This window comes from Macrobrachium rosenbergii, chromosome 48 (genome assembly GCF_040412425.1).
Source record: "Macrobrachium rosenbergii isolate ZJJX-2024 chromosome 48, ASM4041242v1, whole genome shotgun sequence".
Taxonomy (NCBI): domain Eukaryota; kingdom Metazoa; phylum Arthropoda; class Malacostraca; order Decapoda; family Palaemonidae; genus Macrobrachium; species Macrobrachium rosenbergii.
This window is the reverse complement of record NC_089788.1, coordinates 32,025,768-32,050,470: the sequence shown is the minus strand read 5'-3', so window position 1 is coordinate 32,050,470 and position 24,703 is coordinate 32,025,768. Positions and strand designations below refer to the sequence as shown.

General features: G+C 35.7%; 1 protein-coding gene across 22 annotated transcripts in view; it reads left to right on the top strand.

The window, feature by feature from the left end:
* Nucleotides 1-24,703, top strand: part of Pkn (serine/threonine-protein kinase N) — a 733,150-nt gene that overhangs the window by 376,298 nt on the left and 332,149 nt on the right. Inside the window, exon 1 of one of the 22 annotated variants that reach the window (XM_067091591.1) lies at nucleotides 536-616. The exons of 20 other annotated variants lie outside the window; for them this stretch is intronic. The gene's annotated coding sequence lies outside the window, so the exon portion shown is untranslated. Of the gene's footprint in view, nucleotides 1-535; nucleotides 874-24,703 lie in introns of those variants that run through there. One more of the 22 variants, XM_067091592.1, reaches the window with a different exon arrangement.

The window sequence follows — 24,703 nt, the reverse complement described above, 5'->3', positions numbered from 1 at the left end:
AAAGGATTATTAGAAATCAGCTATTAGGCAGGTCACACGTATGAGACAAGTTCAGATAATTTTTTTGGCAACTAATTTCTTTTATTATTATTATTATTATTATTATTATTATTATTATTATTATTATTATTATTAAATTATTATTATTAAGACTTGGAGAAAACCTCCAATGACATAACGTGTTCCAAAATTTTATATGTATCAAGGAATCCAATGACATGCAAGTTTTATGTATATATATATATATATATATATATATATATATATATATATATATATATATATATATATATATATATATATATATTTGCCAAGGTCTGTGTGTCTGTAACTGACAAAAACACCTTCTGGCCATGAAACAAGTTTGAGGGGCAGGAACAACGGAGACTGGCATGTCAAAGTCTTTTGAGGGGCAGGGAAAGGGAGGGGGGAATTTAGCCTCCGGAGGGGGATGGTTGCTAGTGAAGAGGGTAAAATCTCCCTTTCTGAGGGGGGGGGGAAGGGAGCGTAAAAGTCTTGGGTGCCAGGTCGGTCTGTTCGCCAGTGCCACTTGTAGACGTTGTTCGCGCGGATCCATCTTCCCACTGTTTTCTTAGAAAAATCTGCCGTCTTTCGTGTGTGTGTTTGTGTGCTTTTCAATTTTTGTGCCTTCGCAGCGGCCGGAATGATCGACGGCTATGAAGGAGAACTTTATTTCAAAGTGACTGGACGAGTGTCACGTGATGGGGTTATTTATTGCTGTTAGTGAATTATGTGCTATGCGAACGGGACAGGGAAGGTGCCAAGTGGAGAGGAAGAGGAAGAAAAAGAAGAAGAGGATGAGATTTGTGTGTCGTGTTTTGTTCGAGAAGAGGAGAGAAGAGTAGAGAAACAGTAAGTGGGGGAGGAGGAGGAGGAGGAGGAGAAGGAATAGGAATGATTCCATAAGAGCTGAGTTTTATTTTTTATTCTTCTTCATCCCTTCCTCCTCTTCTTGTGAACGATGCATACCGAGTTTGCAGGTTTTGAGTATATTCTGTCCGAGTCCCCTGCGGGTTGCTAAATATCCATTGGTGCTATTAAGGATGGGGAAAAAACATTTGATTATTTTGCTGGTTATGTAACATAAACCGGAGATGAATTCGAACAACTTCAATTACATATGACATTGGATAAAATATCGGAAGTATGGACTTCATTTCTGCAAAGTAACACAAACTTTTAGTAGCTCCTGAGAAAATAACAATTGGTGCAGAGTAATGGTAATGAATAATATTTGTTGAGTCTTGGAACTAGAGGTGAACAAAACAATTTGAGTATTTTAACAGATAATCGAAAATAAATAACAAAATTGGTCAAATAGCTGGTTTTGGTGGTTACTTATGCAAGAAAACGGAATCTGTGAACATAGTTTTGGAAAACGTGTAACTTGAGACTGGCTCGAGTGTTTAGTTACGCCTTAAAAATGCTCTTCAAAATTTTAGCTGTGTGTGTCAGGCAGAGTTCAGACCTAGTTTGGATTGTGGCTTTAAACCGTATTTCCGGGGCCAGATATGAAAGGTCGAGACCAGTGTGCCGACCCAGTTCGTGGCTTATTCTGTGGATTTCGCCTTCCTGATGAGCAGCATTGAGCATTGATCAAGATTTGGACCTATTTTCTGTGCTCTGATGTCTAGTCCATCGAGCATGAAACTTAGTGAATTGTGTGTGTATGCGAGGGTGGGTGGGTGTGGTCAAAGTTTGTCATTCTCTGAAGTTTTACGTGTATCAAACATGTCATGTCAGAGATGTGTTTCCGACAAGTGGTTTAGCTTTTCGTGACTACTAAATGATGAAAAACTTTGGTATTAGTGAAATATTTTCCTTGGTTTTACAGTGTTAAAAGTGGTTCATATGTTTATTCACATCGGCAAAGAAACAGAAAATCTAGTTTTGCAAGATAATGTTTTGTTTACTTTTAAGATTTCTAGAGTTAAGGAAATTTTTTTGTAATGCCTTACATTTGATGTTCATTTTTCATTTTACCTTCTCAGTCACTCAACTTTTCAATCTCGTACCATCTTCATTCGTCAGCCGCTCATTTTTTTCTTTGATTTTCGTGGGCTTCGTAATGGGAAGTTTTCCCAGTGCCCAAGGTTGCGAACGCACACACTCACACAACATGCTGCATGTCATTTTATCAGGCGCGTTGTGCTTGCTGTATGTATTTTTTGTCTTTTTTGTACTTTGTTCCTGTATGCTTTGTAGACATTTTGGTAATCTTTAATCACGAAAACCTCCTTCCAGTTTTAATAATAATAATAATAATAATAATAATAATAATAATAATAATAATAATAATAATATAATAATAATAAGAGGATAAAGCTTAAATGTGTTACAACGTATGGTAATAATTTATGTATTCATCAAAATTTTTTTATATAATTTACGTGACTAAGGGGTTTTTAGTGGTATCACATGGATTATTTGAAATGTAGTTCGTGTCCTTTGTGAATTAAAGTGAAGCATATGAATGAATACCAGAGCTTACTTTTTTGGCTTTATTTATCGAAAGTTATTCAGAACTTATGAATATAGTAAATTCTGATTATATGTGAAAGGTTATGGTGCAGTATGGCTATATGATAGCTGAAGCTAGGAGTCGATGCGCCACAGTTTTGGCGCGTTTATTTTACTTTCCTGTTTATTATTAATGCCGTCTTTGACATACCTTTCTCGTTTTGGCTTTGTATTTATAATGTTCTCATTGCCGTATGCTTTTTGACTCCTTATGTGAATTGTTCTTTTCTTTTCTTGTTGGTCCCCTATTGAAGGTGTTCTCATTTTTTCTCTTATTGGTTCCATATTTAACTTTATCTCACACCCATCTCGTATTGGTCTCTTCCTGAAATTTGTTTCATGGTCTTCACTTATTCGTCCCATATTAAAAGTTTTCTCATTTCTTCTGCTATTGGTTCCATATTTAAATTGATCTCATACTATTTTAGTGTTGGTCTCTTTAAATTTGTTTCATGCCTTTCACTTATTGGTACCATTTAAAGTGTTCTCATTTTTTCTCCTCCTATTGTCTCCAAATTTTAATTTATTTCACGGCCGTCTCCTATTGGTCTCTTGAAATTTGTTTCATGGTCTTCACTTATAGGTCCCCTATTTAAAGTATTCTCATTTTTTCTCCTATTGGTTCCAGTTTTAAGTCCCCTATTTAAAGTATTCTTATTTTTTCTCCTATTGGTTCCAGTTTTAATTTTGTCTCGCACCCGTCTCTTGACATTTGTTTCGTGCTGTTCACTTATTGGTCCCCAATTTAAATTTTCTCTTACTCATACCCTGTTGGTCTCATATTGAAAATTATCTCATACTCTTCAGTTACTGGTCCCCTTTTTAGGATATTCTCAGTCCGTTTTCATGTTGGTCCTTATTTGACTTTTTTATTTCTATTTATTTGTCAGCTATTATTGTTTTGATCATAACCTTTGGTTATTGGTCCCTTATCTAAATTTCACATTTCCTTCTCGTAATCTGCAATTCTCTCCCAAGTGGGTCAGACGCAGGTCGTTTTCATCTACAGTATTTAGGGAACTTGTAATCCATTATTATATCAGATTCCAAGTAAAATTTTTGTTATCATTGTTTAATATAATTTTTTTTCAGTTGGGACTAGTATGTTTCTAGAATTAAAATGGCAGCTTGGCAGTTTTTATGCAACGAAGAATCATGTGCCTCTATGAGTTTTTGTAACAAAACATGCGGTGGCTTTGGTTGTATGGCTTTTGAACTGGAAGCAGAGTTCAGGTAATTATTGTAGCAGATTGCGGCGTTTTAAAAGCGCGCTCCTTGCGGCATGGTTCATATAACAAGGTGAAGTAAGACGCTTCATGTAACAAGAACACCAGGTGGCTTGATTTGGGTAACAAGTAGACATGTGACAAGTTTGACATGGCGATGGAACGCCTTACAGATGGGTAACAGTTTGTGGGGAGAGCATGTAACAAAGATAACATAATGCAGATATTTTATAACAATGCAGGAGAGTACAATGTTTAGTCAACACAGTTCTGTTGTATACATAACCCAAGGAGCAAGAATGGCGGGTTTCGTGTGAACCCAAATTAAGAATGACGGACTTTCAGTTAGCTGTACTAATGAACTCAGTTATTAAAAGAAATTATTCTTTTGGGGTCAGCAACAAGGTCGCTTGTGCAGCTTAAAAGTCGCCCCCGTGCACCGTCAGATTGATGTTAGCTAATTAATCAGATAAGGATCAGTTTAGATATGGAATGAGCATATTTGTGTCTCCCACCTATTTCGATTTTGGAGTCTTTTGACATAACATCTCTCTCTCGTACAAGCTATGTGTGCGCGTGTGCATATATATATATATATATATATATATATATATATATATATATATATATATATATATATATATATATATATGTGTGTGTGTGTGTGTGTGTGTGTGTGTGTGTGTATTTATATTATATATTATATATATATATATATATATATATATATATATATATATATATATATATATATATATATATATATATATATATGAACAAAGTTACAGCCACGAAGGAAAAGTGAAAGAATTGAGATGCTAAGTACTCTTGTCTCATTACAAGACGAAAATACTTAGCACCTCAGTTGTTTCACTTTTCCTTCGTGGCTGTAAATTTGCTCGTATAATCATTACCTTTTTCGTGATTTAAAACCAGACATATAATTTATATATATATATATATATATATATATATATATATATATATATATATATATATATATATATATATATGTATGTATACATTTATATATATATATTTTTTTTACCTAAGCAGTGAACTGGTTGCCTGGTGGTTGGTTCAAAGTTGTAGGGGCATGCAGTGGAGGAAAGGAACATTAGACTAGTAACCCCATTTTAAGTGATGAGAGTCAGGTAGGCTAACACCGTCTGGAGCCACCTCCATTAAGTGGAAAGTCGGTAACGCCAGTGCTAATAGCCATAATCAATCAGTGTTTAATGTATATGCATGTATAATATATATTATATAATATACAGTGTGTATATATATGTATAATATATATATATATATATATATATATATATATATATATATATATATATATATATATTGTATATATATAGTATATATATATATATATATCTATATAAGATTTTTATATCTCAGTAATATATATATGTATGTCTATTTTTATATCTCGTAAAACATTTTCGAAAAAAACGTCCATACACATCCTGTACTTACCAACTATGCAGAGCCTTCCAATAAAAAACCAGGTTTGTCGTGCTTTCGTTGCATATAGGTATATATGTGTTACTTACGTAAAGAGGTAAAAGTTTATATTTGGGTCTTACACCTGCGTTGGCCCTTTCTCCTGTCGCGTTTGCATTTATCCGAGGGGAAAAAGCTTTTGGATGGTCTCCGGTGCTCATTTCGCGCTATACTGTACCCTCTTTTTCCATAGTTTGTGTGTAGATAGTAGCTGCATATTGTGAACTGCACCTCTGATATATTTATTGTGTGCTTGCATGTGTCTGTAAGCTCTTATGTGTGTGTGTGTGTGTGTGCAAGGTTTATGGTTATTCCAATGGAAATCATTCGATGAGAGACCGCAAGAGCGAAAAGCGTCGGGAAATGTGTGTTAGTGCGATGAGTATGACCTTGTCAGCGTCCTCACGTTTTATTAGCACGCGTTTTGGCGGAACAGCGAACAAACATTTGGTTACCCTTTCTTCACTCTTTCCCCTTTCCCATAGCCGCGATCCACAGCAATCGACTAACATTGAGCAACTTAATTCACGGTTGTGGTCAACAGAGGTATACTTGATTTGAGGAATCGCGTCCAAGTGTCTCTCCTCGTCTCGTTTGACGATTGGACATGAGGCCCTCAGTTTGCCTGGTGGGCGCCATAAGAGAGAGGGAGGTTTTCCTTTGGTGGTCTGATTTTGATGAAGTGACTGAAATGCTTCGCTTTGGTGAAAGAGACCTAGATACTTACTGTTTGCTGCAAATGGTTTTAAATAATAATAAGTGATAATACTTGTGTTGCTATGTTTGCGCGTTGCTTGAGAGAGAGAGAGAGAGAGAGAGAGAGAGAGAGAGAGAGAGAGAGAGAGAGAGAGAGAGAGAGGTCCATACACGGTATTTAGTGTATTTCCTTGAGGAAAGGGGCCAGGTGTCCAAGGTTTTTGTTTCTCTTCACGTCGTATAACTTGTTGGTTCCGAGGACGCACTGCTGTGTGGTGTGCACAACACTTCCTTTCTCTCCCTCTTGAATGATTGCAAGCAAAATACCAGTTTATCACCTGAGTGTAGGTCATATTAAAATCGCGTATCCTCACTTGAAGGTATTTACCAAATTATTGAGTAAGGCTTTTGCCTGCAGGTTTTCACCTAAGCGCACGCGCCCACTGAAAAATTAATTTGGAAAATAAGAGGAAGGCTAACAAAAATACTCTATAATTATGCCGGTATTGAATTTTTGTTTTAAATGAATGCAGTCAAGATTAAAATAATGACCATATTTGATAGTTATTTTTAATTTTGACATTAAGACAAAGGAAGAAGTTTGCTGCAGTTTTAAATGTAAATTACGAAAAACATAAAATACAAGAATTTACCAAATGAAATAACGAGAGCACTAAGGTTTTCAAACGGAATTGGACAGATGCTGAAGGGTTGAGGACTAAACCGAGAGAGTCCTCTTATTTAGTGGGTCAAGATCCCAGATCCCTACTTCTCCTCCTCCTCCTCTTCCCCCTTCCCCAACTCAATCCCCCTTCCCAAAATCTGGGATAGTGGTCTAAATTGAGGCAACAGCAAACACGTGCGTTGACCTGAAAAAGCTTTTTCTTCCTAATCTCGTGCTTCCTTTTTGCTTTCATGTTGTGAGTTTTGAACTCTCTCTCTCTCTCTCTCTCTCTCTCTCTCTCTCTCTCTCTCTCTCTCTCTCTCTCTCTCTCTCTCTCTCTCTATATATATATATATATATATATATATATATATATATATATATATATATATATATATATATATATAATATATATCAAACAACACAAATTCACTTTGTATAAAGTTATTACTTTTACAGAGGACGTCAGTAATACTGAAGGTTAAAAAAAGTCCGTATTATTAAGGTCTTCTGAATGCAGTGTATGCACACATTGTACATATACATATATATATATATAATATATATATATATATATATATATATATATATATATATATATATATATATATATAAGAGATATATATATAGAGAGAGAATTAGCTTATATAACTAATTATTTTTAACATATATATATATATATATATATATATATATATATATATATATATATATGTATATGGAGAGAGAGAGAGAGAGAGAGAGAGAGAGAGAGAGAGAGAGAGAGAGAGAGAGAGAGAGAGAGAGAGATAGAGAATTAGCTTTTATAACTACTTAGTTCAAACGTCTTGTTATGCTTACTTGTGATCAAACAGATATTTCAAGCAGTCAAAGGTTATTTGAGATGAGTGGATATTCTCAGCCCGTCGACTTTTAATTTTCAGAATATTTTCTGTAATTATAAACACTTTGTGTAATACTAATACCATTGTTGCTGTTATTATTATTTCTAATTTACCCGAACATTGTATTATTTTAGCAGCAATGAATAGGGTTCAGCGTGTTTTTTATACATTTTTTTAGGATGTCTCTCGTCCGCCTAAGGACTTTGGTAACTGTTTACGGATGGTTATGCGTTACTTCCTAAGTATGTAGGCATAATTATGTTAAATTGTTTTTAAATCAGACCTTTTAGAGATTTTGCGATGTTTTATTGAAGGCAGCATGACTGGCCCCTCATTTTTCATTCTTTTTTTCATTTCTCGGCAGAGTCGAAGTGTTACTTAGGAGCGCGCTAAAAAACCAAAAACCGAATGGGCTACTCTCAGGGTACTATGTAAATGTGTTACAGGTGGTGGATGAAATGAAACCCGATCTTCTACATATCTTGGTTTTATTAATAAAAGTGCAAAATGGGGCTACCTGTTCGGGCAGCATCTTCCCGTGAATCCTCCCGCCGTTCTCTCTCCCTCACGCTATTTCACACTCCACGCACACTGGGAACAAATTGTGGTTTTTCACAACTGTCACAAAAATCAGTTTAATAATAGTTCTAATAAAAGATGATACAGAGGTCACTGGAAAATGTTTAAAAAATAAACTGTAAATTATAATCTCAATATTTTTTAAATATACAATATGGTAAGTGACGACATATTTTACATGTGTGTTCTTATGTTGTGGGCATATCAGGAGGGCGATGTGTGTAACACGCACACACACAAGAGATTACTTGAAGACTGACTAGCCATGCGACTAAGTGTCGACGTGATCAAACACAAGAGGTCTGTGACCTAAAATGTCTACCTTTCACTACCTTTACAGAAAAAACGCCCTGTGTCCAGATTTTGTCAACAGAACGTACACGATCCTTTCAGCTTTGTAAGTCAAAGCTTTTTATGTTATTCACTAATTTATTTATAAGCATATTTTCATTCCTTTTTGAAAGATTCATGTAAAAATTATGCCACCATTAATATAACTTTATCAGATTCTTGGCCACCATACATGTGGCTTCCACATATTGGAATCATATTACATCATGAACTTCAACAAATTAAGTAATCAGTGACCAAAATGAGTAAAATCACGGTAAAGGATATTATAAACCAAAACCTTTACACATATATTATTGCTAAACATAAGGAAACCAAAATATTCTCACAAGCGGGGCTTAATAACTCACGTTACTGAACAAAAACCCAAACGTTCCGTTGAACTGAATTAATGAAAAGTTATCATAATAATGCAACCAAAATATGTCAGATTTGGAAAGAAAAATTATAAATAAATTATATTAATAACCCGGAAAACAGTTCAAAATTTGTAAAAACATATCACCAAAAATATATATGAAAGTTAAATGAATAACAAAACTAAAACTCACATTGGCCAGCGCCAAGTTTCAAATAAAAGTCCATTGCCTATATACAGACAAAATATCAAATATCAAAAAGATATACTTTCACGGTGTTGTTCATTCTGCAAATGAATATTAAATCATTGAAATTCTTCATAGAATGTACACTTTTACGGAACATACTCAATTCCAGCACATGAGCACTGTCATCTTGGGTTTCATGTTGAAAATTCAGGTGACCATTTTTAAAACACTTGGACCAGTGACTTCCATGTAGCAGAAATACTTTCAGTTTGCATATCAGAATTTTGAAGTATCACGTTACATGGCGAATGTCTGTTAGATTCTTTAGCCTTTAAAGATAATCTTTACAGGCTGAAGGGATCATTCTGAAATTTGGCAGACATGTTCCCTCAGGCAACATGTTTCAAGAACCCTTTTTTGCAATTCCAGTCGTTATGCAAATGCGCTCGCAGTTGCCAGTGATTTTCAGGAAAATGTTGACCAACTGCGAAATTTGATTTGACGCTGAAAAAAAGGTGCAACACTTTTCGGCAATGCCGTGTGATTAAAATCACTTTCGAATCTCTTACATGGCCCTGTATCTATCTACAAGCATTTTCAGCACGTATGGCCAAAACGGGGTTGCGAGAGGGCTGGCAGTCCAGATTTCAGGAACTAATGACTGAGCCTTATTCTGTTGGATGACATAGCATTGGGTATCAAATTTCGGCAATAATTCTACTTCGCTTGTCCCTTTTTTTTTTTCCACAAAGTTAACCTAGTACTTCAAAGACGGCGGAGTGAGAGCGGACTTTGGTTCCAGAGTTTCCGTGGGTCACGTGACGCCTCACAATTTGGATATTCAGAACTTGATTTTGCGAAATGGTAGTTTACAAATAACTAGAGGACTGGTCGCTTGACCCCTGGTAATCTCCGGTGTCAAATGACTGTGTTAATTATTTCTGATGTTCACTTTTCCTTTTGAATAACTAAAAGGGTATTGACTTGACTAGCTGTCTCCCTTAGAACACAATACCTCGTTGTAGAAAAGGCTTAGGGATAGCCTTAAGTGAAATGAGGATGAGGTATAATTTATGTCAGTGTATAAATGAGTAAATGAATATGAGATGGACAACCAAAAGAGAGTACAAGTGATGAGAGATTACACTTTACCTCAGATTTTTTTCTTGTGTGTGCTGGAAAGAAAAGATCTTTGTGCTCTGATGCATGGATAATTTCCGTGCCCAGACATTTCAGGTAGTTTTTTCCTATCACTTCCATGTCTGTAATCAACGTTTTATTGACATTTATTGTTAGTTTAGATTAATATTTTAAATCTTTGTTCTGGTTTTTTTTGGTAACATTTATGCAGTCGAGGTTTTTATTGTCATTGAACGGCCTCCACCTTTTGCTTTGTATATCACAATATGGCATTAAATAGGCGTTTCACAATTCGTGCCTATCGGTCCTTCGTTCTCGCTGTGCAAGTGACAGCGCGCTTCTCGCAGCTGGGGAAGCCGCCTGCCATTCTGAAGCCGTGCGGAAAAAGGAACGTTACGGCCGCCTTTCCTTCTAAAACCAGGTGTGCCTTTGTGGACCCAAACGGTGAATTGTGTAATGAGTGGTCAGTCGACTGTTGCGGGTCGCAGCTAGGGACTGGGACGGATACAAAAGAGGGAGAAATAAAACTAAGAACGAGACAGCGTCGACGCGACAGTCCTCCCTAGTGGCGGGTTGTGGGCTTGTGAAGGGGTGGGGATGTTTCTAAAAGAAACCAATTATCAGATGTTTTGAGAGAGCCCATGCTGTGCCGGGCGGTAGGCTCTTGAAGCCTAGGGGTAGTTTCTCTTACGAACTGCCGATTGTTTTCCTCTGGCTGACTAATTTTAGCAAGTGGCTCAGTCTGGCGGCCTTGCGGACAGGGAAGCGCTCTCAGCGACCATCTCATAACTTTTTAGGATTTAGTTTAAATTATGGACCGTTTCTCACACCTCGAAGGTCGTTTATAAAGGCCTTAGATACAAAGGGTGGAAGATTTAGTTATAACAGAAGTGCCGCAGTTTGTGACCATTTTGAGTATCGTTCTAGAGAATGCCTTGAAGGGAACCATGCTATATTTAACAGCCATGTGTAATATTTGCCCCTCACTACTCTACACCATCGGTTCTTAGTAGTGTCTTTGAGATGAGGTTGCTAGCCCCAAGTCATTTTCCACATTGAGTGAGAGGCGACATCGTTCATGACTAACTCCAGATATCTTATTCATTAATTAAGTCAATATAGCATTTAGCGGAATGTGCCCAACCTTCTGTTCTCACCAAGGAATCGAACTCGGTCTCTCTCTCTCTCTCTCTCTCTCTCTCTCTCTCTCTATATATATATATATATATATATATATATATATATATATATATATATATATATTATAAACGTGTATGTGTGCACAATTTAAGAACCTTGACTACTTCATTTTTTTTTTTATCAAATCGAAGACTAACAAGAAGCTACTAACATGAAGCTATTAATTCTCAAGAAAAGACGCACAGGAGTGATGGTTTTGCCTTTGTACTGTGTGTGCGCGCGAGAGAGAGAGAGTGAGTGAGTGCGTATATGCATGATATATATATATATATATATATATATATATATATATATATATATATATATATATATATATATATATATATATATATATATATATATATATATATATATATACATCCATGTGTGTGTGTGGAGAGAGAGAGAGAGAGAGAGAGAGAGAGAGAGAGAGAGAGAGAGAGAGAGAGAGAGAGAGAGAGAGAGTGATTGCGGCTGGTATTTGTTGGTACCTCATCCCTATTTATATGGGGGACCGTGGTGTCTACCCTGGGTACCTGGCATATTACGAGTGTCTGTGATGCCTCACAATGTCCTGCTGCCCGCGGGTACCCGGCCCCGACTACCTTTGACTTTTTTCTTTTTCCTCCCCTACTTTTTTTTTTTATTTTTGCCCATCCCTCTTTCTTTTTTGATATGGCTCTGTCTTTCATATCTCAAGTTCTTCCTAACTGGAAGAGAAGAAACGTTATGGGCGTGTTCCCTGAAAATCTCCGTCAACATGTAACATAAAAAACTTGAGTGAAACCATTTCTGATAGATGCTGTGTATACGTGCAGATTATTCAGTTAATTTTGATATATTATTTAAAAAACTTGAGTAAAAAACTTGAGTGAAACCATTTCTGATAAATGCTGTGTATACGTGCAGATTATTCAGTTAATTTTGCTATATTATTACATTTCATACAACAGAAGGCAGTGGAACGGCCAGCCCCACCCTAATATAGCCCGGACCCGGAAACAGTGGAGTCTTTCATGCAAAAGATCCCACCTATTTCCCCTTTTTTGTATGTTTAATTCAGGTAACTAGAAGGTATTCTTGAAACGAGAGTGTCGCAAAGGGGAAAGGGAAGGAAGAGAGCCGGTGAATTCAGTCTGATTTCCTTTAGGTTTTATGAGAAGTGGTGGCTGTTTTATGGCTCTTGTTTATCGTTCTGTTACCGGATACGGCCCTCATAATGACTGTGCTCCCCTCTGCATATCCGCCGATGCCATGCCGTCAGAAATAGGGCCGTGATATGACTAAGTATTCGTCTGTTGTTCGTTCTCTTGTGAACTGTCAGTTTTACTAATGTGCATATTCTGGGACTTGTTTGTATCTTCTTAGCCTGGGGATAAACCCTGGCGATAAACCCTGGCTCTTCCTGTTGCTGAAGTTGAAAAATTTTATTTGGTTGGTACTTGGGTTGGTGACAGTCAGTACTTGACAACCATTACTTTTGGTTCAGTCTGTAATCGGATGGGTAACCGTTAGTGGACTCCGTTGGTACAAATGGCTTAACAACCATGGCCCAATTTTCTTATCAATGATGAGAACATTGCAACAGACCTGGGGAGTCCGATATGAGCTGGGGCCATAATCTGGCTGTAGGAGACAACTTGTGAGTGACTAAGGAAATGGCATGGGGCTGTCAACATCCGGGAAGAGAAATTTTCTTAGTCTTTTCCAGGGCTGTTTTGTCCCTTGCCGCCTACCTCGGCAGTCTGGTGTAAGCACTCTTGGGCACAGAGGCCCGAAAGCCTATAGAGCAAGGGAATTCGAAATATGACATGATTGTCTTTCACTTCCTGTTTCTGTTTCCTGATGGAAGTGACACAAGAAGGAGGTTCTTTTGCGCTCTCGCTGGAGCTTACCTTCAGAGAACCCGGTCGGTTCTCTGACGTCGGCAAATCTATCCTGTTGCGTTTCTAGTTTCCTTTTGTGTTCTGGGAATTTTGTCAAGGATGGGTTCTCTCTCTCTCTCTCTCTCTCTCTCTCTCTCTCTCTCTCTCTCTCTCTCCCCTGAATTTCTGTTGACCCGAATTATGAAACAATTTGGCTTTTATGGGTCATTGAAAGGTGGAGAGAGAGAATTTATATCTTTAAACTTGCAGGGTCACTGTGGAGGGAGGCCACATCATACTAGGAGAAAACCATTCATAAGACACTAATATAATTTTTCGCTCTCACCCACCTTCTAGCTGTCTGTGTCTATCTATACATATCTACCTACATCTATCTATCAGTCATTTTATATATAATATATATATATATACTGTATGGTTTCAATCAGTAAGTGACGTTACTCCATTTTGCCAACCTAAACTTTCTACCTCCACTACTAGAGGCTCTCAGTTCCATGGTGTCGTTTGTCTCAAGGTCCAAAGAAAAAGTTTTTCTGTCCATGTCTTTGTCACCTACGGCGATTAACTCCTGTCTGGGAGTCCTCGATGTTTGTTAGTCAGAGGTCTTCCGAGACATATCTGTCACCTGATGGGATTTGGTTGGAAGGTTTACGGGTTGACCGTCTCGGAATCGGCTGTTAATTGGTTAACGTAATAGATCGTGTGGCTTTCTCTCTCTCTCTCTCTCTCTTATACATACATACATTTTATATTATATTATATATATATATATATATATATTTATTATATAAATATATATATATATATATATATATATATATTATATTTATTATGTAAATATGTTATATATATATATATATATATATATATATATATATATATATATATATATATATATAATATATGTATGTGTGTACGTATATATGCATGTATCTATATATGATATACATGTGTGCGCGTGTTTTAAAACGTTTGAGTTTGAATATGATGAGTTTTATTCCGCCATTCTCTTTCAGCCAGTCTGTCAGTATCTCTATTTTTCACTTCATTAGCCTCGTGGTCCGAAGGAAATAGCTGTTAGTCGACTGTTGTGTGGTGTGGCTATGGCAAAGAGAGAAAGAGTGAAGATGAGAGAAAAGACCCCAGATGGTTGTGTTAATTGCTTCGTCAAAATATATAGCATAAAAACGGGAGGACCTCGATGAGGTCATACTCATCTTAACCCTTTCATGAGATTTAAGATTCTTTCTCTTTCAGTGATGTATAGGTAGAAAATCTCTCTCTCTCTCTCTCTCTCTCTCTCTCTCTCTCTCTCTCTCTCTCTTGTGGGTGGGTAGCCTCTTCGGAAGCCAACTGGTCAGACTATTACAGTGGATGTTCAGAGATGGTTGAATGACAATGTTGAAAGCGTAGTACTGGAGAGGAGTTGGTTATGCAGAGCATTAAATTGCTCGATCAATTTTAGCTCCTTTCCAGACGCCCTTTCGTCTGCGAGCGGGTGATTCCATAAGGTCTTAACTTTTGGTTATCAGCCACCTCTTGAGATGAGGTTGCTAGACCTGTGACTTTCTCCTCCCTGGCTGCGACACTTCACATTAGACCAATTATCATCCATTTGAAGTGCTGCTTAGGTCAATAGAGACGCAAGGAAATGTAACCGAAGCCTTGGCTGATCGCTCCCTTCGCCAGGGAATCGATCCCTGGCCTCTTTTTCTCTTGATTAGAGTATCATAAGCTCTACACCACGAAGTCCGTCTTATACACGCACACACACACGCACAAACACACACACACACACACACACACACACATATATATATATATATATATATATATATATATATATATATATATATATATATATATATATATATATATATATATATATATATATATATATATATATATATATATATATATATATATACACACACATATATACATATGATGTTTGTATAAATATGCAAATCATTCTTCCCCTCGTGAATCTGTCTAAATGGGACTTGCCTCCCTTTTTGGAACTTAAGAAACGAGTTTTTTCCTGTTCATCAAGAGAAGCACATTTCCTGAGGGCCACGTTTCGTAGTTTGTCAAGTGTAATGATAGGATATTTCCTCTTTTCCTTGTGTCGCCATTTAGGCTATTTCCTTGGTCTCTCAAAATCGTCTCTGGTGATTTTTGGAATTACGGAAGCAGTTTAAATTTGACTTCATTCAGAATATAAAAAAAAAAACAATTAAACTGTTTTAATTTACGGAATTGTGTTGGTCACTGCGACCTAGATAGAATTGAATTTAAGATGGGAAGAAATTGGTGGTCTTATAGAACAAGGAAATGTGGGTATTGCTTAGTGGGTCGTACTTTAAAAAATGAAAATGTCCGATTCACGCGACATAGTAAAAACGTGTACAGCTTTGTGTGTGATCGGTCGTAGATTGATTAGATTTCGAGAATGTTGGGAAGCACAAATTAGGTAACAGCTGATTCTAGCGCGACTGACACTGCGTTTTTACAGAAATATTAAGCCGATCTCCGGTGGAGTGTTAATGCGCAAGCGAATTTATACTGGTCAGTTTAACAGATAGATATGCATTGGTAATAACCACAATGACCTCTCATTTTCCGATATCCTCAAACTTGAATATAGTTCTCTCGAAAGCGTCTTGTCATTTATGGGTCATTTATCTCTCTCTCTCTCTCTCTCTCTCTCTCTCTCTCTCTCTCTCTCTCTCGTTAAAGTGTTCCTTTAAGTGCTCTTCAAAGGGTGTTTTTGTAGGTGCGTGTGGTCGTTGACGTTAGTCCCTTTTGTTGCACTCGTCTTGTCAACGTCCATCTATGCGACAGGTGCCGTTGTGTGGTCAGAGTACTCTTTCCTTCTCTCTCTCTCTAATCGTGTGTTGAACGGTGTAAAATGTATTTGGGTGTACAAATGTGGTGTTATCATTTCACAAAGATGGAGAGGGTGTACAAGCCACACACTCGCTCCCCCCCTCCGACGGGGGAGACTTAATGTTTGGTATGTTGGACTTAAATTTACTGTCATTGGAATTTTGTTGGCTAACTCTTCAAGTCTCTTCTTTTTTAGCTTGGTGTTGCAGGTGCATTGCTAACGGCAAGTAAGGTACTGCTGTTTCCAAGATTGCCATTTAGATTAAAATTGGCATATTCTCTCTCTCTCTCTCTCTCTCTCTCTCTCTCTCTCTCTCTCTCTCTGAAAGCCAGGAAATACCGAGAGAAAGCGAAAGTGGGAGGATGTTTTCAGAGGCCATTAATAATGAATATGAAACCTTCCTCGTTCCATGGTGGACACCAACGGGGGGAAAACCAACCTGCGTTACCCGTTTGTGATTATCCCGTCAGGCGTAACTGAACACCAGAATGAGCAATCGATGTTGGGACTATAATTAAATGATAAAAGTCACTGATGGTACATTATTGTTACTAAGAAATCTTCAGAGTCGGACTTTCCAGCTTACCTTTTCTCCTACTCATTTCACTGAGTTGTACGCCTCAGGTTGCCCCATTGCCACATGCAACAGATAGCAAGTGTCAGCGGCGGATTTCAGAACAGCTTGACTATTTCACTGTTCAGACACGTTATTCCTACACTCAGCCTCAGGAGGGGCTTTGGTGCCTACTTGCCTAGAGAATTTAGGAATTCTCTACCTGCATGTAAACCCAAGTTTACTCCCTGTTCCTCTTTATTTGTACAGGTTTGGGCTAGAAAAGGTATAAGTTTGCAAGTTCTTTTGGCCTTTACTCGTAAAAAAAATATTCGTGCCCTGCACTTACGGAAAAGAAAAAAAAAACTTGGTTGTGGGAGAAGTAATCGGAGTTTGGATAATGGTAAAGGAATATGTCATCAGTGATAAGGGGAATAGAATCCCTTAAATAGAAATTCTCAACGTAGTGAAAATTTCATATTGGGAGTTAATAATTCTATTACAATGGTTTTAGATGCTTTTTTTTTTTTAATCCAAGCTATATTAGAATACTAGCTAGATTGAATACTTAGTGGCCACTAAAGTGTAATGAATGCATTACAGTACCACAAAAATCGAGAAGGTTAGAATGCTTACTGTTATAAATTTTGTAGTAAGTGAAACCCAGCTCTACAATCTTCCAAAGGTTGTTGTAGTTCTATTCATATACGACTTCTAAAACTTTCATGCTTTTAGCGACATTGACTGATTCAACGCGTGACTCTTAGATACCGTCAGAGCAACCAATCAGTCTGTACTCAGTTAATCATATATACTGTTAGGTTTTGCTGTTCAAAAATTCCAAAATAAAAGCCGGCGACCTGAACCTGATGATCATGAAGTTAAAGGCCTTTCAGCTCAGTGGAATTGACGCCTTTTGTTCATTTACTTACTAGTTTTTGTAAATTGCTGAATTGACGTTGCAATATGTACAGTCATCTTCGGCTTTTTCGTGATTCACAGACCGGAGGATCGAAGAAGAAGTCTACCCATGTGACTTCTTTGTCAGCTTGATACCCTTTGTTCTTCGACCTTAAAGGAAATGCTCCAACGTTTGCTTTTTTAAACGCACCTCTCTTAGACTTCCTCTTTGAGTCAGTTGTTATTCGAAGTGCTGTGGAAAGTTTTGTTTGAAAAAATATTTGATTGTATCCCGTTAGAGTTTGCGTGTGTGTGGATGTGTCTTTTGTATTTCGAAATGTTCATTGTGGAGAGAGAGAAAATAAAATTGTCTCTTTTTTATGTTTAGTCATATGGGGTGTGCTCTGTTTCTTACTCTTGAGAGTTATATTGCCATTTATGTGAAAATATTTTAAAATTGATTTGAATGCATTTTTGGGCTATATAAGTAGCTCCGTTTTCTTTTGCATGCACATTGTACTGGGATTGTGTTCTTCGAGTGATAGTAATAAGTATAAGAAGTGGCTCATTTGCTGGAAGTTCATCATCAGTTGTCACATCTTCGCATGAAGGCACGCAAAATTAAAGGAAATATCTGAGTAATAATAGTGAAAGTAATATTTTAACAAGGAATTATTAATATTCATAAGTGGTTGTTCCTACCATTTCTGAGTACTTGAAAAGCGTTGCCAACATCTAGGACCTCGGAAATCCGATTTCCTTCGCGTTTCGCTATCATTTGCAATCGCGGAAGGGGAGAGTGCACTCTCCTTTTCCTTTTGGCTTTTCCACTAAAGGGAAGAAATGAAGTAGGAAAGAACTTTTTCTTTCCCATTTCAAGGGAGAGAGAACAATTCTTTTAAAAACGAGCAAATTTTGTTCATTCTGTATTTTTCTCTGTTATATGCGACAGTATGGACTACTTTTGTTAGAAAGAAAATATCATTTATTGGAAGGTTGTATCGATTCTTGATTTAATTCATAATGCAGAGGGATTTTCTTTCTTTCGACAAGAAGTTATATAAGGTCTTTAGTTGAGGGAAATATAGCCTGTGGTTTTTGCCGAATTGCGTAAAACTTGGTACATTTCTACAAATTCTTTTATATACACACCTTGCAGCCCTAACCTTCTTTTCCAAGGTATTGACTTCTACGCCGGTGTAACTATCTGGATGCTTGCATATTTTCAAATCTAATAATAATAATAATAATAATATAGATAAAAACTGTATCGCGTACACTTGTAGCGTGCTAATAATAATAATAATATAATAATAATATAATAATAATAATATAGTAATAATAATAATAATAATAACAACAATAATAAGTAAAAAAATTAATGAAAACTATATCCGATTCACTTGTAGTGCGCCTTTTGAAATCCATACCAGTGAAAATGTTACTGCTTCACTTACGCAGTATGCATTTTTAGCACGTAATTATATTTGATTTGAAATAGTTGTTTGATGATACGGATTTTAGTTGTGTTTCTCAATGCCAGATATCTTATGACCATTCATTCATTTTAGCTGTATTTACATTTGATTGAAACGAAACTTTTTAATGTAATGTGCGTAACAGGCGGTATCTCCCACACAGAATAGGGGACGAAATTTCTCGAAAGTCTGTGACCATGGCCGCTGCGATGCCAAGTCACATAAAGTAAATAAATCAGTGTCGGAGCATTTGATGACTGATACCCAAAGTCCTTATGTTATGGTTATGTATAGTGTGTTCTCGCACAGATGGAAAGGTTTGCGCAAGGTTATTTGAAGCAGTCTTCTCTTTAGGAAAATTTTAGTGCTGTCAACTTACCCATTGCCCAAATTCTTTCATGATCTTGAAAGCCTCGTGTCATGACGCCTAATGACGTGTTTGCCTTAGTGGAGATGAACGCGCGATAACAGGTACTTATTTGAAGTTGAAATATTTTATAAATTTGTTCATTTAACCGTAAAATAAAAATCAATTGTTGCATAAGTATACAAATGTTAGTCATTTTTTATACGATGCATTTTTATGATGACATAATTAATATTGTTTTGCATAATTGTGATTTTTATTTCTCATTTCTTAGTCAACACTTCCGTTACATTTGTACGTGATTTTGAGATTTGCATTATTAGGGAACATTATTCATTTTCTCAAGTTGTGGGGTTTTATAAAGAAGTAAATAGGTATTTATCGAGCGACGTTTTGTTCGAATAGTAATGTGTGTGTGTGTGTGTTCAAGATCCAGGGCTCATTTTGAGTTAAACATTTTGAACTTCATTTAATGTGAGATTACAATTTCTCTCTCTCTCTCTCTCTCTCTCTCTCTCTCTCTCTCTCTCTCTCTCTCTCTCTCTCTCTCTCTCTCTATATATATATATATATATATATATATATATATATATATATATATATATATATATATATATATATATATATATATATATATATATATATATATATATGACATGTATATATATATTGTGATTTTTGTTAATAACAATACAGACATAATATTTCTTCTAATTTTGTCATTACAAGACATATTTTCTTTTGATTTTTGTTAATAATAACGACAACAATCAATATTTCATCAACATCCTTTGTCAACACACATATTTTCTTTCCCATTTTGTTAATAACAGATGAACATTCCAATCATTATCATCAGGAAATCATGTATCAACACACTTTTTATTAAGAAAACTCAGAGGAAAGATGTACGTGTCTTGTTATTAAGAAAACTCAGAGGAAAGCATGTACGTGTCTTGTTATTAAGAAAACTCAGAGGAAAGCTTGTACGTGTCTTGTTATCAAGAAAACTCAGAGGAAGGCATGTGCGTGTATGAAAGAACTAAACTCATATCGCTTGTTCTGTACTGTCATTTTATATAGACTCTTCCTTGCAAGCCGCGTATTATTATTATTATTATTATTATTATTATTATTATTATTATTATTATTATTATTATTACTGAAGACTATGAAGAACAGTCATAGTTTTTGTTGTTGTAGTTCTTTAAAACCAATTAAGAGGGCATAGAACTTACATAAAATAATTCAGTCCCTTATATTTAATGTGGGTTTGTTTATTTTCAAATGAGAACTAATTTTTTATTTACTTATTCCTTTATTTATTTGTTAGATAGGCGGTAAAATTGTTATTTTAACTGTTGGGTATGAGGTAATCTTGTATGTCATGTTAGTCAAATACGGTTTTACTGATAATGCCCAATTATACTAAATTTGGGCATTATCAGTAAGTATATAAGTTAGGTATTTATGCATTTCAGGAGTTTTGTAAAGAGAAATCTGCGTTAACTTTTTTATTTATATATTATATCCAAATTGACATTGAGATAATCTTTGTAGTCATGGCCAAAATAATTTTGATAGTAGGTATCGTGTGAGCTTCGACCTGGCATTTGAGGCACTGGGGAAAGAAAGGATGTCGTAGTTGCATTTTGTCTGATTGTTATTTTCGAACTTTCACTCTGTTTCCTTCCGGCGACAAATCCGTGTCAGGATATTCCGAGGATTTGGGTGTTTGCGATTATGTAGAATTTGCGATGTTCTTTGTTGTTTACTTCCTTTGTCGAATATCCTGTTAGCAGCCGGTATAACGAGATTCCTGGGTTTCTGTGTTAGTCAACAGTTGCTTTTGTGTTTTTCTTGTTACAGCAAGATATTAATATTTCTGGGGAAAATTTTGTTTTTAGGCCTGTGATGGTAAGTTTTATTGCTCATGTTCCAGGTTTGTAGAGAGAGAGAGAGAGAGAGAGAGAGCTCCCAATTCTTAGATTTAGAAATTGTTTGCGTTTCGAACGTTATGGCAAAGTAAATAAATTTGCGGTATTGCCTATTGTTTATATATATATATATATATATATATATATATATATATATATATATATATATATATATATATATATATATATATATATATATATATATATATATATATATATATATATATAGTGTGTGTATGTATATATAATATATATATATATATATATATATATATATATATATATATATATAAACAATATATAATATCATATAATAGGCAATATATTTACTTTACATAACGTTCAAAACCCAAACAGTTTCTAAATCTATGAATTTGGAGCGACCTCTCTCTCTCTCTCTCTCTCTCTCTCTCTCTCTCTCTCTCTCTCTCTCTCTCTCTCTCTCTCTCTCTCTCTCTCTCTCTAACAAACCTGGAGCATGAGCCTACCATCACAAGGCCTAAAAACAAAATCCCCCAAAATTTTTAATATATATATTACAGTAATTATATATACAGTATATATATATATATATATATATATATATATATATATATATATATATATATATATATATATATATATATATATATATATATATATACACACACACACACACACACGCTGATATTAGTTTAAGGTAACTCTAGGGACTTTCCGTACCGTTCCGAAGCTCGGACCAAGTATTTTCATTCTTAATAATACCTTACACAGCATCATTTGAGCTACGAAAGAGAGAGAGAGAGAGAGAGAGAGAGAGAGAGAGAGAGAGAGAGAGAGAGAGAGAGAGAGAGAGAGAGAGAGAGAGAGAAGCATTGGTTCTGAATTTTTGTGTATTATAAAGTAGAATGGTAAAAAGGTAAACAAGATCCACAAAAGTCCATTGAAATTTATTACAGATGTTCAGTATTCGAAATATTAATGAGTTGTTCCTTTAGTTTGTTGGATTAACGAAAGCTTCCAGTTTTTTGTGCCATTAAATATGTATATTTCAATATACACAAAAGTATTTCTTCAGCAATTGAAAAATTACACAATTCTCTTTTAGTAATCTAAATCTTGTTAGACTTCGTGCTCTCTCTCTCTCTCTCTCTCTCTCTCTCTCTCTCTCTCTCTCTCTCTCTCTCTCTCTCTCTCTCTGTGTCAGTCTGTTGGGCATTTATTTCTTATAAGCACCAAAAAGTCAATCAGTCAGACACTCCTTATCCTGTGATGTAACATTCCGAGAATAGTAGTACACCGAATCATGACTGATGAAGACACACTCGGCAGAGATATCTCATGACCCCTGAATCACGAGAGGAAGATGGTTTGCCTCACGCTGATATCAGACACTGATTGTAATATACTTGTGTATATAGCAGTCAGATCTCGTCACTTACGTTGACTCGATATTAAGATGCTAGTAAACATAATTGTTGAAATGTGCCAGATGTATAGGTAGCTCTCTTTCGATGTTCAACTTTTCGGTCAAATCGGCTTCATTATAATCACGTTTTTATAAGGTTCCTTTCCATATACATATAAATTATATATATATATATATATATATATATATATATATATATATATATATATATATATATATATATATATATATATATATATATATGTATATATATATATACATATATATGCATATATGTATACTTATATATATACATATGTATACATCTATACACACACACATTATATATATATATATATATATATATATATATATATATATATATATATATATATATATATATATATATATATATATATCTATATAAACTGAGCGAAAAAATAGTGCATTACTGCATGACGCTTGAAGCAGTATCTCAACAGGAGCAAGATACTTTAACCTTTCGTCTTCAAGGACCGCGGATCGTTGAGGACTTCTGGTGCTAATGGCAAGGTTCTTTGTCATCGAGGTGTCTGTGTGTCTTGCTTCTTCGAATTTCGATTTGTTAGTGCAGATTTAGGGAAGTATTGAATAGATTATTTTTAAGCTGTAAATGGTTCTTATCATAAGCCTTGCTGTGCTTACGAGCTCATTTATTGAGAGATGTTTGTCTTTGGAAATAAATTTGTCGTTTGTAGATTTAGGACATGCACTCACGTGTGGCTCAATTTGTCTGCAATCATATACCTATATATACCTATATATATATGTATATGTGTGTGTGTGTGTGTATGTGTATGTGAGTGAGTGACTGCAGGCTCTTGCGTTTCATACACTTTCTTTGTTCCTACTTTAATAAAATAATCTGAATTTTTGTATTTTCCCACGTACTTCCTTAATCAAATCTATGGCCTTCAGAGCTGGTAAATCAAGGATAGTTGGTGGGATACAATTCCAATAAAAATTCGGATTTGGCGACAGCTGTGGCATAAAAGAAGTCTGTCATGTATTTTTATTTACATTTGATGTTTAGACTCCGGATTTTATTTGTTCTTAAACTTATACTCTCTCTCTCTCTCTCTCTCTCTCTCTCTCTCTCTCTCTCTCTCTCTCTCTCTCTCTCTCTCTCTCTCTCTCAGTGTTTCGGTATTTTCGTTTCACTCCTCTCTTGTAAGGCGTGCATTCTTGTATATACTGTATGTATTGATACAGTGTAATGTATGCCTTAGTTTTCACCAAGCTCCTGTTGATTCCTCTTTTGATGGAGGTATGAGTGAATAATATATGAAGTTGGAGACGTTCCAAGACATTCAAATGCATAGGTAACAAAAAAAAAAAAAAAAAAAAAGTTTTTATAGCGGTGTCGTCTTTAGTGTGTGTGTGTGTCTTGAAGAACTTACGTGTGCGTGTGATTGGATTCCATAGCTCTTATGGCTGTGGTGGTTGTGCTGCAGGTGCTCTCCGACCCCTGTCAACCACGACAGAATTTCTTGACCCTCTCGAACTCTGAAACCGAGGAGTGTCGAGATCGATCAGTGTCGATGATGACACGGACGTCCAGTGAAAAGAATCTCTCTCTCTCTCTCTCTCTCTCTCTCTCTCTCTCTCTCTCTCTCTCTCTCTCTCTCTCTCGGCCGGTGCCAAGAGAAGTACAGTATTTTTGATTTTATTAAAAATTACTTTTTGAATGCTGCAGTTGAGTCATTTTCATGGTTTATCTTGCATCTAAACCTTTAAGTTTATGTTCGTGCATTTTTATGTGGAAAAGAGGACTGGTTACTTATTGGGGTACTGTTGTTATAATTTTTGTTTTGGTGATTACTGTTATCGTTAGTGATTTTTTATGATTGCTGTACTATTGCGTCGATGATGATGAATTGTTTTCCAAATACCTGTGTAACAGATATTTGGGTTGTTTTCATCTCAGTATTAATTTTCACTCCTGC